This window comes from Mesocricetus auratus, unplaced genomic scaffold, assembly GCF_017639785.1.
Source record: "Mesocricetus auratus isolate SY011 unplaced genomic scaffold, BCM_Maur_2.0 Super-Scaffold_100011, whole genome shotgun sequence".
NCBI classification, from domain to species: Eukaryota; Metazoa; Chordata; class Mammalia; order Rodentia; family Cricetidae; genus Mesocricetus; species Mesocricetus auratus.
The window spans coordinates 68,726,851-68,740,624 of record NW_024429195.1 but is presented as its reverse complement, the minus strand read 5'-3'; positions in this window follow the sequence as shown (position 1 = coordinate 68,740,624).

The following is a 13,774-nucleotide window of genomic DNA, read 5'->3' as shown; positions in this document are numbered from 1 at the left end:
CATTCCCTGAATAAGTCAATGAAAGCCATGGAAAATGTGGCCTTTTGGGTATCTGTGCTATTTCCAGTCTGAGCAGATGCTCTGATCACATTCTTGATTTAGAGCATGTAGGAATTATGGACTCTTATTTTAAAATATAAATGGCTGATAAGACTTCCCTAATTTTTCTGCCTCTACATTCAGTCATGTGTATTGGCTGTTAGTTGACCCCTATTCCCCATCATAGGTCAGCAGTTGTGCTGATGGAAGAGAGTATTTAAAGATGGATATGGTAATTAGCTGAGAAAGCAGCCTGACATCTGTAACTCCAGTACTTGTGAGGCTGAGGAAAGGGACCCATCATGAGCTTCGGGCCAACCTGGGCTACATAGTGAGATACAGAGTGGCCTGGACGACACAGACCCTGTATGGAAGAAGACAAAAACAAAACCTAAAACATGGATCTGGAAGAATTGTCATCTTTCACACTTACTCTCATTTGAGAAGAACATTTTCATCCGAGGAAAGCTTTCTGTTCCATTTCTTATTGTCCTCATTTCTTCTTTCCCATCCCATCTTAATATATATATGATGTCAAATGTCACAAAGTACATTTAGCCTAATGTCTGGAGTCATTGCTGCTCATCTGGTTTAATATAGACTAGTCAAAATGTGTGTGTTCATTTTCTTTCCAGGCCATTTTCAATCGCACAGCTTATGGCACCATATGTTCCAATTGAGCCACAGTGGCAGAAGAAACATGAGACTCCTTCATTTGCATTGGCCTCAGAAAAGATCTTGAGTTTTATGGTTTTAAGAGTCATTGGTGAGGCCTGTGCTCACTTCCATCCTAGAAAGAGTTATTTTACAAGAACAGCAAACAGCTGGGAGAGTAACTGTTTCCAAGTACCTGGGAGAGAACATTTTGGAAAAGCACAAGAACTTGCTGGAACGAAGCTTCATGTGGGGATACCTTTTGATCCAGAGGTATATTCAAGCAAACAGGTATTGTATTAGGTCATCATAATTACTGGAGAAAAATTACTTATTTTTTTCCAAGGAAGATGGGCTGGTAGCATAGTTTCCATCTGGCAGTTTGGTCTCTCATACATATGGGCTAAGCTGCCTGTTGGTAACCTCTACAGGATGCTGGAGGCATATCTAACACTTACTCATAATTTACTCCTGAGTTGAGAAGCCTGGGCTGAGTTTGTTGTAGAGCCTCCAGGGAAGGAAAGAAGCAAACGTTTACTGAGCTTTCATGTGCCAGGCTTTGCGCAAGTGGCTTCTTTTTCTTGCACGAGTTACCCAGCCTCACAACAATCAACTACTTTTAGGTTTGCACTACACACTGTGTTTTCTGTAGGCTGAATGGTGGTATCAGTTGGCACACTTAACATTACTCCCATTTTTGATGATGAAAACATATCAATGCACACTGAACATTTTCCTATCACCCTTTATTTCCCTTAGCTCTAACCCACCCAAGCTCTCTACTTCAACACATAAGGAGGTGACTCTCAAGCAGCTAGAAGGGTTTGCGATGAAACTGATCACTCTATTCCCAGTCTCAGAGCTTCTGAACTGACAGGTATTTGCTATAACACAATTTCTGACTTTTTAAGAAATACTCAGTGATGCTGTTATTGACCAAGACACCTCATCTTTGGAGCCACTGGGGAGCAGGGGTAATGTGTCCAAGAACAAACATTTAGGAATTTCTTTCTTTCTTTTTCAAAGTCTGAGGCCACACCAAAACAGTTATATTTCCTTTAAAAATTTTGTCAGACCTAATAGTGTGTTTACTGATGCTTGGTTTATAGGTTCTTATCTGGAATAAGTTAGAAAGTTTTCACTTTAATTTTTAAGATCTCAAAAATTTGTCCACTTAAATAATCATAACTCCAGAATAAGCATTCCATGGGACATGTTGTCATGAAAGTTTAAAGTTTAAAGCATTGGAATTGAGGGATGGATGAAGACAAAATATGGTGGACAGATCATGGACAAGATAATGCAATGGAGATTTGCTCATCCAGCTTGAGGTTATGTTAAAAATTCTCCCTTAAGACCTTCACACTTATAGGAACTAAGAAAATGCACTGAGAAAAACCAACCCTGTACCATCATTTCTACTTTATAGATAAGGGAATGCATTCAGATTAGGAAAATGACTCTGCCTTTGGCTGATCTGCAGAAGAGCTTGGTTCTACTGTTGGGAGAGAAGACTAGGAAGAGGTGATACACCGCACATTTCAATTTACTATAGGTGGGGTTCTATCATTCCTTTAATTTCTTCCTTTCATCCGTATTGCTAAAAACAGGGCATTTGAAGCAAGTGTAAAACTTAATTTTGGTTAAACAAAGATAAAACCTCTGCATGAGCAATTCTCATAGTCAGAATAAGAACCAGCTCCTCTGACTGTTGACTGCTGCATTCTGATGCACACAAAACAACACAATTCACAGACTAAACAGCTTCTTTTCTCTTTTGGAATCAACTCTTTAGGAATCTGAGGCATCTGCTTTTGTTTCTTCCTTTCCCATGTCCTTGTAGCTATCTCTTCTCCTTCCTCTATTATCTCTCTGTTTCCTTTTGTCCTGCATTTATCTCATTAACTTTCTTTTTGACTCAATTTGCTTTAATCCACCCAATTCCTTTCTTTATGTATTTTTTTATTCAATAGATGAGAGATACGCCTTAACCTATCAGGACTTTCCCAGAAGCTTTAGTGGGCTTTGCCTCGAATGGGAAGTGATAGCAACTGTTTTTGCTAAACCAAAAGAACTCCCAGGAAATACCAAAGAGATATAACTGCTTTTTAGAATTTACAAAGAACAAAAGAGGTGGGGAAATTTCTTAGTAGGCAATTATGTTTAAGAAAACATTAGAGAGATTCTTAATTCTAAGAAGAGTCAACTTTTAAATAATTGGAGAGGCAGCCTTGCTCAGAAAAACTGAGCAACTGAACACAGACTTTAAATTATACACCAGCCTTGCCTTATGCCACCTGTACAAGTAACATCTCTTCCATGAACACTGACTTTCTCACCTATCAAAAGGGTAGCATTAGTACTTGCCTGCAAAGGTATTTATTATAAGGATGAAATGAAGCATGAAACTCAAAATTCGGTGGTTAGTACTTTCCTCCAACCTACCACAGCCACAGCAGCTCATTTAAACAGGACAGGAGACATTGACCTCATGGAGCTTGAAATCTATTAAAAGAGACTGATTCAAACAAATATTCATACATAAAATAAACTTTAATGAAGGCAATGATGGAAAATATACAAGTTAATGCAGTGTGGTAGAGGAAGTTCATTATGCTATGAAAATAGATAATATGGGGGCCTCATCTAGTCTGCAGTTGGAGATGGTCATGTGTTACTTTTCTTATTTAACTTGAGGTGCCTGAGATTAAGTGGATAATAGATGGGGGAAAGAGAATTTTGTACAGAGAAGGCATCATGTATAAAACGTCAGAGAAGCAAGCAAAACTTTGCATATCTGATGAACTCCTGAAACTCCAGGAACACCAGAGGTTAATACACCAAGAGAAGAGGAGCCTAAGGTACATAGGCAGAGGTTGCTTGGAGCGGAACTGCTCAGAATGTTGAGTACTGCTGTAATGTTCTTGTCTTTGTTGTCAAAGCATTTTAAAGGCTTCAAAAGAGTTTAAACCAGGAAATGGCTTTTCTCTTGAGTCTGGTGGGTTAGAGCAGACTGTGGAAATGCCACACTGGAAGTGGGTTGTCTGCTGTGGGGCTCTTAGAGGTGTCCAGATGTGGGAGGTAAGTGTCTAGATTTATGGTGGTGGGAAGCGGCGGGAACAGTGCTGTAAGATACACAGCAGAATTGTAGGTTTTACGAATCCCTGACGAGGTATCAGGTGCAAAGATGTGAAGACCTGTGTGAATTTTAAGATTCTGTTGAGAGTAGGTTTGTGGTCCTGCCTTTCCTCCAGGAGAACCAGATTTGAAAGGTAAACTTGTTTGTTCTGGCTTGGGTATGTTATACCAAGTATTGGATAAGACGGTTCCATTGCAGAGATAGAAACTGGGCAAAAAGAATGAGACTTGATATATTTAGAGGACATTTGAGACCACGGGAATAAATGAGATGCCCAAGATGGCAGATGTGCACAAAAATATGTACGCTAGACTGATAATGTACCAAGTTGTCTGGATTGTCTTGTTTACCTGACACAGCCTAGAGTCATCTGAAAGGAGAGCCTCAATTGAGGAGTCACCTAGGAAGTCAGATTGGCCTGCAGCATCTCTGTGGGGATTGTCTTGTTTGTTAATTGCTATTGGAGGGCCCAGCCTACTGTGGGTGGTACTATTCCTAGGTAGGTGTCCCTGAACTTCATAAAAAACTAGCTGAGTATTGGCGGGCCTGTAGGCTAGGTACAACTTCCTCCACCATTCCTGCTGTACCTTTGACTGTGATGTGTATTCCCTGGCATAAAGTAGTGCTGTGTGGAATAGCAAGTGGGCCTGTCTTCAGGTTCTTGGCCTGAATTCCCTCAGTGATGGACCATGACCTAGGATTGTAATCCAAATATACCTGTTCCCTCTCTGAAGAGGCTTTCGGTTAGAGTATTTGTGACAGCAACAGAAATGAGAGTAGAACACCAGTGTTTATTCGGTGTGTGCAAGGTGCTGGGGTGAAGGAGGGGCTGTATGGTGGGCAGTGTACAGGAGAGAATGTATCTTTGTTGGTAGAACATTTAAAGCTATAGCTTCCAAGTTTACCCAGAAACCCTTGGGTAGGGTATTATTTTCTCTTCTTTTCTCTTTGACAAAATACTTGAGATAAGCCAGGCAATGGTGGTGCTCGCTTTTAATCCTAGCACCTGGGAGAGAGAGGCAGGTAGATCTCTGTGAGTTTGAAGCCAGCCTGGTCTGCAGAGCGAGTTCCAGGACAGCTAGGGCTACACAGAGAAACCCTGTCTCAAGAAACAAACAAAAACAAAACAAAACAAAAGCCAAACTTGAGATAACCAATTTTTCTCTTGGCTCATGATTTCAGGTTTCATTGATAGTTACCTGGTTAGGGCAGTAAGTCACAGTGGGGTACATGGTGGAGGAGGTTGCTCATCTCATGCTAAATAAGAAGCAATGAAGCAGGAAGGAAGAAAGGAAGAAAGAAAGGAAGGAAGGAAGGAAGGAAGCATCAAGTTCCCAATATCACCTTCTAGGGCACACTGTCAGAGATCTAACACTCCCTCTACCTACTTCCTAATGTTTCTGTCACCTCTCAACAGCACCGTAGGTTTCCAAGTCAGAGCATGGCAGGACCAGAGCTTATGCAGTGTTGGCTCTCATATAACTTGAAGCCAGGGAGCCACACCTCGTCCATTCCTACTTTTCGTCCCTGGTATTCTCTCACTTGTGTCACATAAATATCTGTATAACTTTAAAACAAAATTTCCAGACTAAATTTTAAAACTAGGAAAATAGAGAAATGGTTATACTTAAATATAGCTAGTAGTTAGTGTTTATAGCTAGGGAACTATTTTTTTTAATTGGTTGCAATTGAAGAACATATTGGTTAGATATTTATGTAGATTCTGATTCCCACCAAAAGCATTTGCAGATTGAGTAACAAATTCTATTCTTGTACTTCATGAGTGTTTAATTATGATCATGGTTTTTCTCGTATTATCATCTTGCCTGTGACAAGGGATAATAAAAAGGACAATTAGCAAGTGTAGCAAGTGGGACAACTTACTCAGTTACAGCCAGTCACCTGCTTGTTCATCTAGCTGAGGAAAGATAATGCAGTATTAACCAAGTGGCTGTTGGGACTAATCTACCTGGGCTTAGGTCCAAGCTCTGCCTTTGTGAGGACCTCTGCTGAAGAAGGTCATTTCAATTCTCATACCTGTATTTCTGTTTTTATAAAAATGCATGTAGAAGCAATATTTATGCCATAGAATTTTGCAAGCATCAAATGGCTTAATACATCTAAAGCACATAAGACTAAGTGTGGCATGAGTTAAGTGCTGTGCATAATATTAGTACATATGGTGACCAAGACATGAGCTATGTGGTTTGGACTTCTAGAAGTTTCTTGTGTAGATTTTGGACAGGGAGATGGTGGAATGGAAGAGGGATAAACCATATGAACACACAGGAAGTCTAATGAAAGGTTTCCAGCCATGGCTGATCTTAAGCCTGAAACATTAGGGCAGTGCAGTATAGGAAACGTACATGCCTGTACAGTCTTCAGTGTTAACTTGTATGGTTTGAATCTACTACATCCACCCCAGGTTCACACTTCTCATAATTCTTCTGTAGCTGGCTGCCCTGTCTGGGGAGGCTGTGGAACCTTTGAGATGTGTGGGTGTCTAGCCAGCAGGAGTCACCAGGGGTGGGTCTTTGAAGATGCTTCTCAGTCCTGGCTTCTGCTTCTTGGATTGAAAACACAAGCAAATCTTTCACAACAATAAGTCAGTGGATTTTTATGCAAATATATGTAAAAAATTGATGTTTGGAAGAATTGAAGGACTTCCTTAAAGGCACACAGGTAGTGCTACAAAGTATTTTGATATGAAGCCTGTCTTTGAATCATGTATGGCTTTTAGTCTTTTTGTCATAAATAAAGTATTCCCGAGGGGGCTGGAGAGATGGCTCGGTGGTTAAGAGCCTCTTCCAGAGGACCCGGGTTCAATTTCCAGCATTCACATGGTAGCTCACAACTGCCTGTAATTCTACTTCCAGGGGATCTGATAACTTCACCCCAGTGCACATAAAATAAAGATTGAATAAATTATTTTTTTTTTTTGTTTTTGTTTTTCGAGACAGGGTTTCTCTGTATTGTTTTGGAGGCTGTCCTGAAACTCACTCTGTAGATCAGGCCAGGCTGGCCTTGAATTCCCAGAGATCTGCCTGCCTCTGCCTCCCAAGTGCTGGGATTAAAGGCGTGCGCCACCAATGCCTGGCTATAAATTATTTTTTTAATGTCCCTGGAACTAGGTACAGTCATTTGTTTCTGGCACAGACTGCAACTGTCTGGAAAAACTGTTGCAGCGTTGCATGATTTGACATGAGAAACTGCAAATCACCGAGATTATGCAAGTGAAGAACACAGGAGTCTCAGAAGATGGCTCCTCTGCCTGCAAAATGTAACAGCACAGAACTCCCATTCAGGTAGTATACTTTTTCCTTGAGTTCCTTATTCAGAGACGTTCTGTTGGCCAGGATGCAAGGCCATTCATGGGGACATATAGAGGGCAGGTTGGGAAATGTCTGCCCTAGGGAATGGGTGACTGAAGTCAACCTATGGTTTGGAGCCAAAGATAACAATCCAGAGTGGAAAAAGAAAGCTAAGGTAGCAGGCAGTTGGGGCAAATTAAGGTTAGTTATAGCCAGTTAGGTTTTGGAAAACTGGAAATCTACTGTAATGAGAAGGAGTCAATTCAAGGGCACCCAAGGTCAATGAGTCAGAGTCAAGATATGGCCACAGGGTATAGAGGCATCAAAAGCGGGTGAAGGCTTGGGTAGCATAGGGGACAGACCTGTATCAGGGAAATCTGATCTCTGGTTATGCTTCCTGTTCCTGCTTCTGAGGTTTGCCTTAGCTAAGGTTTGGCAGGAGACACTGTAGCAGGACCATGCACAGGTGAGAACCAGCAGTGTGTACGCTGGGCTGATGTGAGGCAGGCTGGTGGGACTGGAAGATTAGCGTGGTGCTCAGTGAGTCAACTGAGGAAGATCTTAGAGATGGCAACAAAGTCCCCTAGGCACAGAACAGCCTCAGAAATGGATACACAGATGGAGATGAACATTTTCCAAAAATCCTATGTCTGCTTCATAAAGCTCATTTTCCTCTATTTTATAGACTCAAATAGCAAAGTAGCTCTCACTGAGGAGAGAAGGGAAAAGTAAACCAATGTCCTGTCCGGTGACTCAGACACATGCTCGCACTGTTTCTGTAAAGGGAGACCCATGGCAGTCATAAGATTCAGGGAGCCATGGAACCTACAAGACTGGGTATCTCAGTAAGATCCAAGAATCATAAGGCAATTACCCGAGGCTATATGTCTGAAAACAATTGCTGTGGAAGAGAAGGTTTTTTTTGTTTTGTTTTTGGTTTTGTTTTGTTTTTTTGATGATGGGGCTGGCTGTAAGTTGGGGAGAGAGCTCCAGAGATGCAGCCTTCTTAGGTGGCCAGCCACAGAGGTGGGCTTTTCAGTGATGTCACTACCTTCAAGTCAACCATGCCCCTGAGGGGAAGTCCAATACACTCATGGATTCACTAAGCTAGCTTTTGGTGCATTGGTTCTTTGGTCTATCATCAGTGTCCTCTCTGGGGTAAATGTTACATATCCTAAAAAGTAAGTCATGCAACAATGATGAATGAAAAAAGAATAGCTAATAAGAGAGGGAAATAAACACCAGAGACAATAGTATAAGGGGGGAATTCAAGGAAGGAAGGAAGGAAGGAAGGAAGAAGGAATTGAATGAATATAAGAAGTTCTAATGTTAATCAATATTTCAGAGATACAGTATATGCTTCTCTCCCTTTCCTAGTCTAGATCAGAATAGTAAGGGGTCAAAATGAAAATTCTGGATTGGCTTGAAATTCTGAGAGCAAAGAAATAGATACACCCCTGGCTTCCACATAATCATACATGGAAGTGTATGTACACCAACACCCCCAAACATGAACATACTCATAAACAAGCCTCTTTCCAATCATCATTCCCCATTAAGCACAACTCTCTCTCTCTCTCTCTCTCTCTCTCTCTCTCTCTCTCTCTCTCTCTCTCTCTCTCTCTCTCTCTCTTCTCTCTCTCTCTCTCATGCATTCACACACAAAATCTTATCCTCTTCCATTGGCTATGAAAAAATTAAGTACATCCTCGTCTCTTGGCAGATGTGTCACTCTAACAACTAGACACACTCTGTCTTTGCATCCAACAGTATACAAATGAAGATGTAAGTGCCCTCTCTGCCTGGTAACAGAAATTCAGTACTATTCCTGACATCAATATTGCCTCTCTCTGTATAATACAAATGAGGGGGGAACATTCTCCAGTTCTTTCCAGAGGTAGATGAGAAAGGAGGCTAATGCAGGCTGTTCTACTCCTTCAGGTAAGTAAGAATATGTAGAGATAGTTAGATGCTTCATGGACCTCCTGACATGTTTGCCCTGGGAGGAAGCAGGGGCGTAATAGAAACGGCAGAAATGGTTCTTGCATATTGTCAGAACTGTAGAAATCATAATCAGGAAACAACCAAAATAGAATGTAGGCAGTGTAGATTTAATTTGACTAATGCCTTAGACAATTTCAATTCCTCTGAGTGTCCAGAAGTTTGTATATTTTTCTGCATTTATTAGCAATTTTACCATGAATGAGAAAACAGACAAAATTGTCCTGGTAAAAGAAAAATGCATCATTTGAATTCTGCTTATTCCAGGGATATATTGTGCCACTGCAGAGGACTTGCATAACCCCCTCTGGTACCCATCATAAAAATACAGATCCCCAGTCCCTCTAGAATGCAAATGAAACTGCCATGTCTGCTCTGTAGGAAATGCCTGAGCACTATGGGAATCTGGAGCTATCCAACTCATTGACAGATAACCCATGTTTTATTAATTTAGCAGTTATGCACCAGATGAATTTGATCCATGAGGGGTCACATCAGACCCTGTGGCACCAATCAGGATGGGATGAAATTGTTTATTTGGCTGCCTGTACCACTACAGTATCATTTCCATTAAGCCCAGGCAAGTTGTTTTTAGAAAAATGTCTTCAGTCCCAATTATCATTAAATATTTAAGGAATAAGTCAATGAATGTCTTATAGAAACTAAATTAAGAAACTGAACCACCAGGGCAGCAGTGACAAAATACAGATTCCACATGAATTCTCTTTCCAGAGAATCAGAGTCAGATCATAGAGAGGCATGGTGACCTGATAACAAGGTCTGTCATTCCAGTGGCCGTGACATGAACAAGGACCATGCATGATTGGTTAGACTTTTAACCACCCCATATGGGCATAAAACAAAACAAGGACTTTTGTTTGTTTGTTTTGTAAGGAACACAAGCAGGCATTGACAAAGAGGGGAGTCAAACATACAAAGAGGAAAAGGTAGCACAGGGAACTACCCAGAAATCAGAGTTTGTCATTTGAGCTGAACTCCTGGGACTCACATTCCTGGTCCATGGGACAGTCCATGAGTATCATATAGAGGCACGGGCTGAGGACTCTGGTTTGCATTGTTCACTCAACAGTCAGTCCTGGGTACTGATGCATGCAGATTTTCTTAGACAGGAAAGAGGTTCTTTGCAAAAAAAAATGTACCTAACTTAGTTCTTTTCTATGTCTTTCATATTGCGATTTTTCGGACCCGAGACTGAAGTGAATTTCTCATTGACGTGTGCTGTGATGCTAGAAGTTGGATAGTAATCCCACTAGAGAGTTAGAATGTGTGTTGAAAGCCCATTTTTATGAAAACTCAAGACCATGGGGGTGATGAAAGACACTGTTAGTATGACACTTACCCCCAACTGTCTACTCAATACTCAGATGGGTTTCTAGAAATTGTAAACAACTCTATTGAAAATACTTTGTCTTAGCACAGAAGAATCTCAATCTTGAGCAGGTGCTCAAGGCTTTCCCTACAACTGAGTTCTGTTCTCAGGAGTATACTGACTAGATACCCTAGAAATGGAATCAATCTGATGCTACCTATTAGAAATGCTTGCCGGACTCCACATTTTAAAGAATTTGGTCTTCAAAACTCCTCCTCCTTCAGGTGGCTAACATGGCTGGACCTCTCATACTTGTGATTAACTGACTTTAAGCAGGTTGCAGTTTTAGTGATTTTCTCTCTCACCCTCTCTCTCTCTCTCTCTCTCTCTCTCTCTCTCTCTCTCTCTCTCTCTCTCTCTTGCATAGACTAGGGTGATGATGGTATGCATGTGATAGCAATTGTGTGGAGGCCAGAGGAGAACTTGCAGGAGGCCTCTCTCCTTAGCTACCATGGGGGTCTCAGAAATAGAACTCAGGTCACTAGGTTTGGTGGCTATGACTTTACCTGCAGAATCATCTCACTAGGTCTGGTGTTACTTGCTAGCCTGATTCAAAGAGTTCAGAAGGACATTTCATATATATTTACTAATTTGCTATCCAGTCTGATAAGGAGGAACAAAGGGACAAAGGGACCAAGGGACTGAAGGATGCTTCTGCTTCCACTGTGGTATGCATCCAGAATCTCCCAAATCTTACGGTTCACGGTTTTTACAGAACCTAATCTGAGAAGACACAACACGAGAAGGTCCTGTACTGGTTCCAGAATACTTGCAAATCACCCTGTCAGTATGTCTGAAATGGAAATATAAGTTCCATAAGGACAGAGATTTTATGTTTCATCTATAGTCACATTCTCAGTGCATTGAATATCCTTTACTTGGGATAAAAATTTTCCAAAGCAGCTAGTCCCTTGCACCTAGTAGCTAAGCCTTCTTTCTTTGCATATCTCTCCCCCTTTCTCCTCTACAGGTTATCTGTTGGGACTTTCAATTTCCATTATTTTAAGTCTTTCTATAATTTAATTAATTGTTATCTTGTTATCTCTTCAGTAGATCTCTTTTCATTATTACTTTGGGGTTTGGAGTTCTGCTCTGGTTTGTTACATAATCAGAGTATATTTTATGTGTATTAAAATGTTACAAAACTTTGATATTGAGTATATTTTTATTGTGTGTTTTCACTAGAGCAATTGATATCTTGTAAACTTTAAGAAGATAAAAGCTTCCTTCATGCCTATTAAGTTAATAGTACCCAATCCCAAAAGTAACCACTATTCTTATTTCCATTACCATGTTTTGTACAAGGTCAGATGCAAATTTGGGGTAAGGAATACCTTCATCATTACAGTTTTTTTTTCTTGAGACAGGGTTTCTCTGTTTTGCTTTGGAGCCTATCCTGGAACTCACTCTGTAGACCAGGTTGGCTTCGAACTCACAGATCTATGCTTGCATCTGCCTCCCGAGTGCTGGGATTAAAGGCATGTGCCACCATTGCCCGATCCATCATTACTGTTTGTAATTATCAGCTTTCAAAGAGTTAGGATATGACTGTAAAGTAACACAAAAATTTTAGATCATTCAGACAATTTTGAGTAGATTCCTCTGCTTTTAAACTCTAAGTGTTGAGAGGCTGGGCATGTGTGTCACTATGCATAGATAATTTCCTATCCTATCAGACTGGGTAGCAAATTAGTAAATATATATGAAATGTCCTTCTGAACTCTTTGAATCAGGCTAGCAAGTAACACTAGACCTAGTGAGATGATTCTGCAGGTAAAGGCATAGGAATAGCCTAATTTTCTGATAGGAAAATTAATCCAAAGTATAAAAGAGAAGTCTCTGAGAGTGGGAGACCTTATCAGAAGAAGCCTTATGTATACCAGAAGAAACTGAAAAGCATTGATCATGCCTCCCTGGACTCTCCTGATGTAGCCCATCACGTCCAGGAGAAGGTCTTCTCTAGCAGAGAGACCCACCAAATGCCCCCCACACACACACTATGACTCTATTTCAAACAAACATTCCTAGCATCTTTAGGTCCTTCCTGATTCAGAGAGCTAGCTCAAATACAGTGTAATTTCAACATCTAACACTGGCTTCTAACAGGGAGACTGGTATGAAAATCTAAATAGTTTGTTTTCCCTGCCATAAGTGTTTTGCTAGGTTTGCTATACCAGCCATGGATTTTCCCCTTGAGAAGTGGACCTCAAATTCAATCAGAAAGCAGTTGCTTATCCTCACAGTAGTAATGCCACTATTGCATGAGTGGTCACGTATTCCTTGACAGCTCAGTCTCAGTTCAAAGGCTCCTAGTTAGTTAAGACTCTTGGTGCTTTTTCTTCCTGGCTATCTAAGCAGTGCCTTCTGGAACTGTGAAAACTAATTGGCGGGGAAGCTTCCGGTTCACTTTCAGCTTGATTTCTCCATATTACACAATCAAGGTGTGTTTCGTCTTCAGCCTGGTGTCTTCAGCTACAGGGTCTTATCATCTAGTTCTGGTAAACAAGCTTTGAGTGGCAAGAGTTTGTGAATTTTGGTGTGTGGTTATGGGGGTGTCTTAGTTATCCTTTCAATAGCCATGAAGAGACACCATGACCACAGCAACTCTTATGAAGGAAAAACATTTAATTGGGGTGACTTACATTTTCAGAGGTTTAGTCCATTATTATCATAGTGCGACATGGTGGTGTGCAGCAGACATGGTGCTGGAGAAGGAGCTGAGAATCCTACATCTTGATCTACAGACAACAGGAAAAGTTTTGATATACTGGGTGTGGCTTGAATATAAAGCTCATCTCCACAATGACACACTTCCTCCAACAAGACCACACCTCCTAGTAGTGCTATTCCCTATGAGCTTATGGGTGTCAATTATATTCAAATTACCACAGTGGGCCTGAACTCTGTCCTAACCAGCAACTCACAAGGAAGTATCTCACTCCCAATAATGGGTTTCTTTGTTTAATAATCTATGGCTTCTAAGAACAGTTTTGTCCAGCTGTGTAGAGTATTTACCTTCAAACTCTTTTTTAAAAATCTATAGTTTAATTTTTTACAAGATTTTTTACAAGGTTTTCATCATACCCCCTTTATTTTAGTTGTTTCCCTACCATTGTGTATTTTTATGCTTTACTAGAGTATTGATGTAGAGATGTTTCTATTTCTAATTAATACACATTTCTCTTGGAAACTTTTGCATAAACACACACACATATAGTGAACATCTTGAACATGGGAACA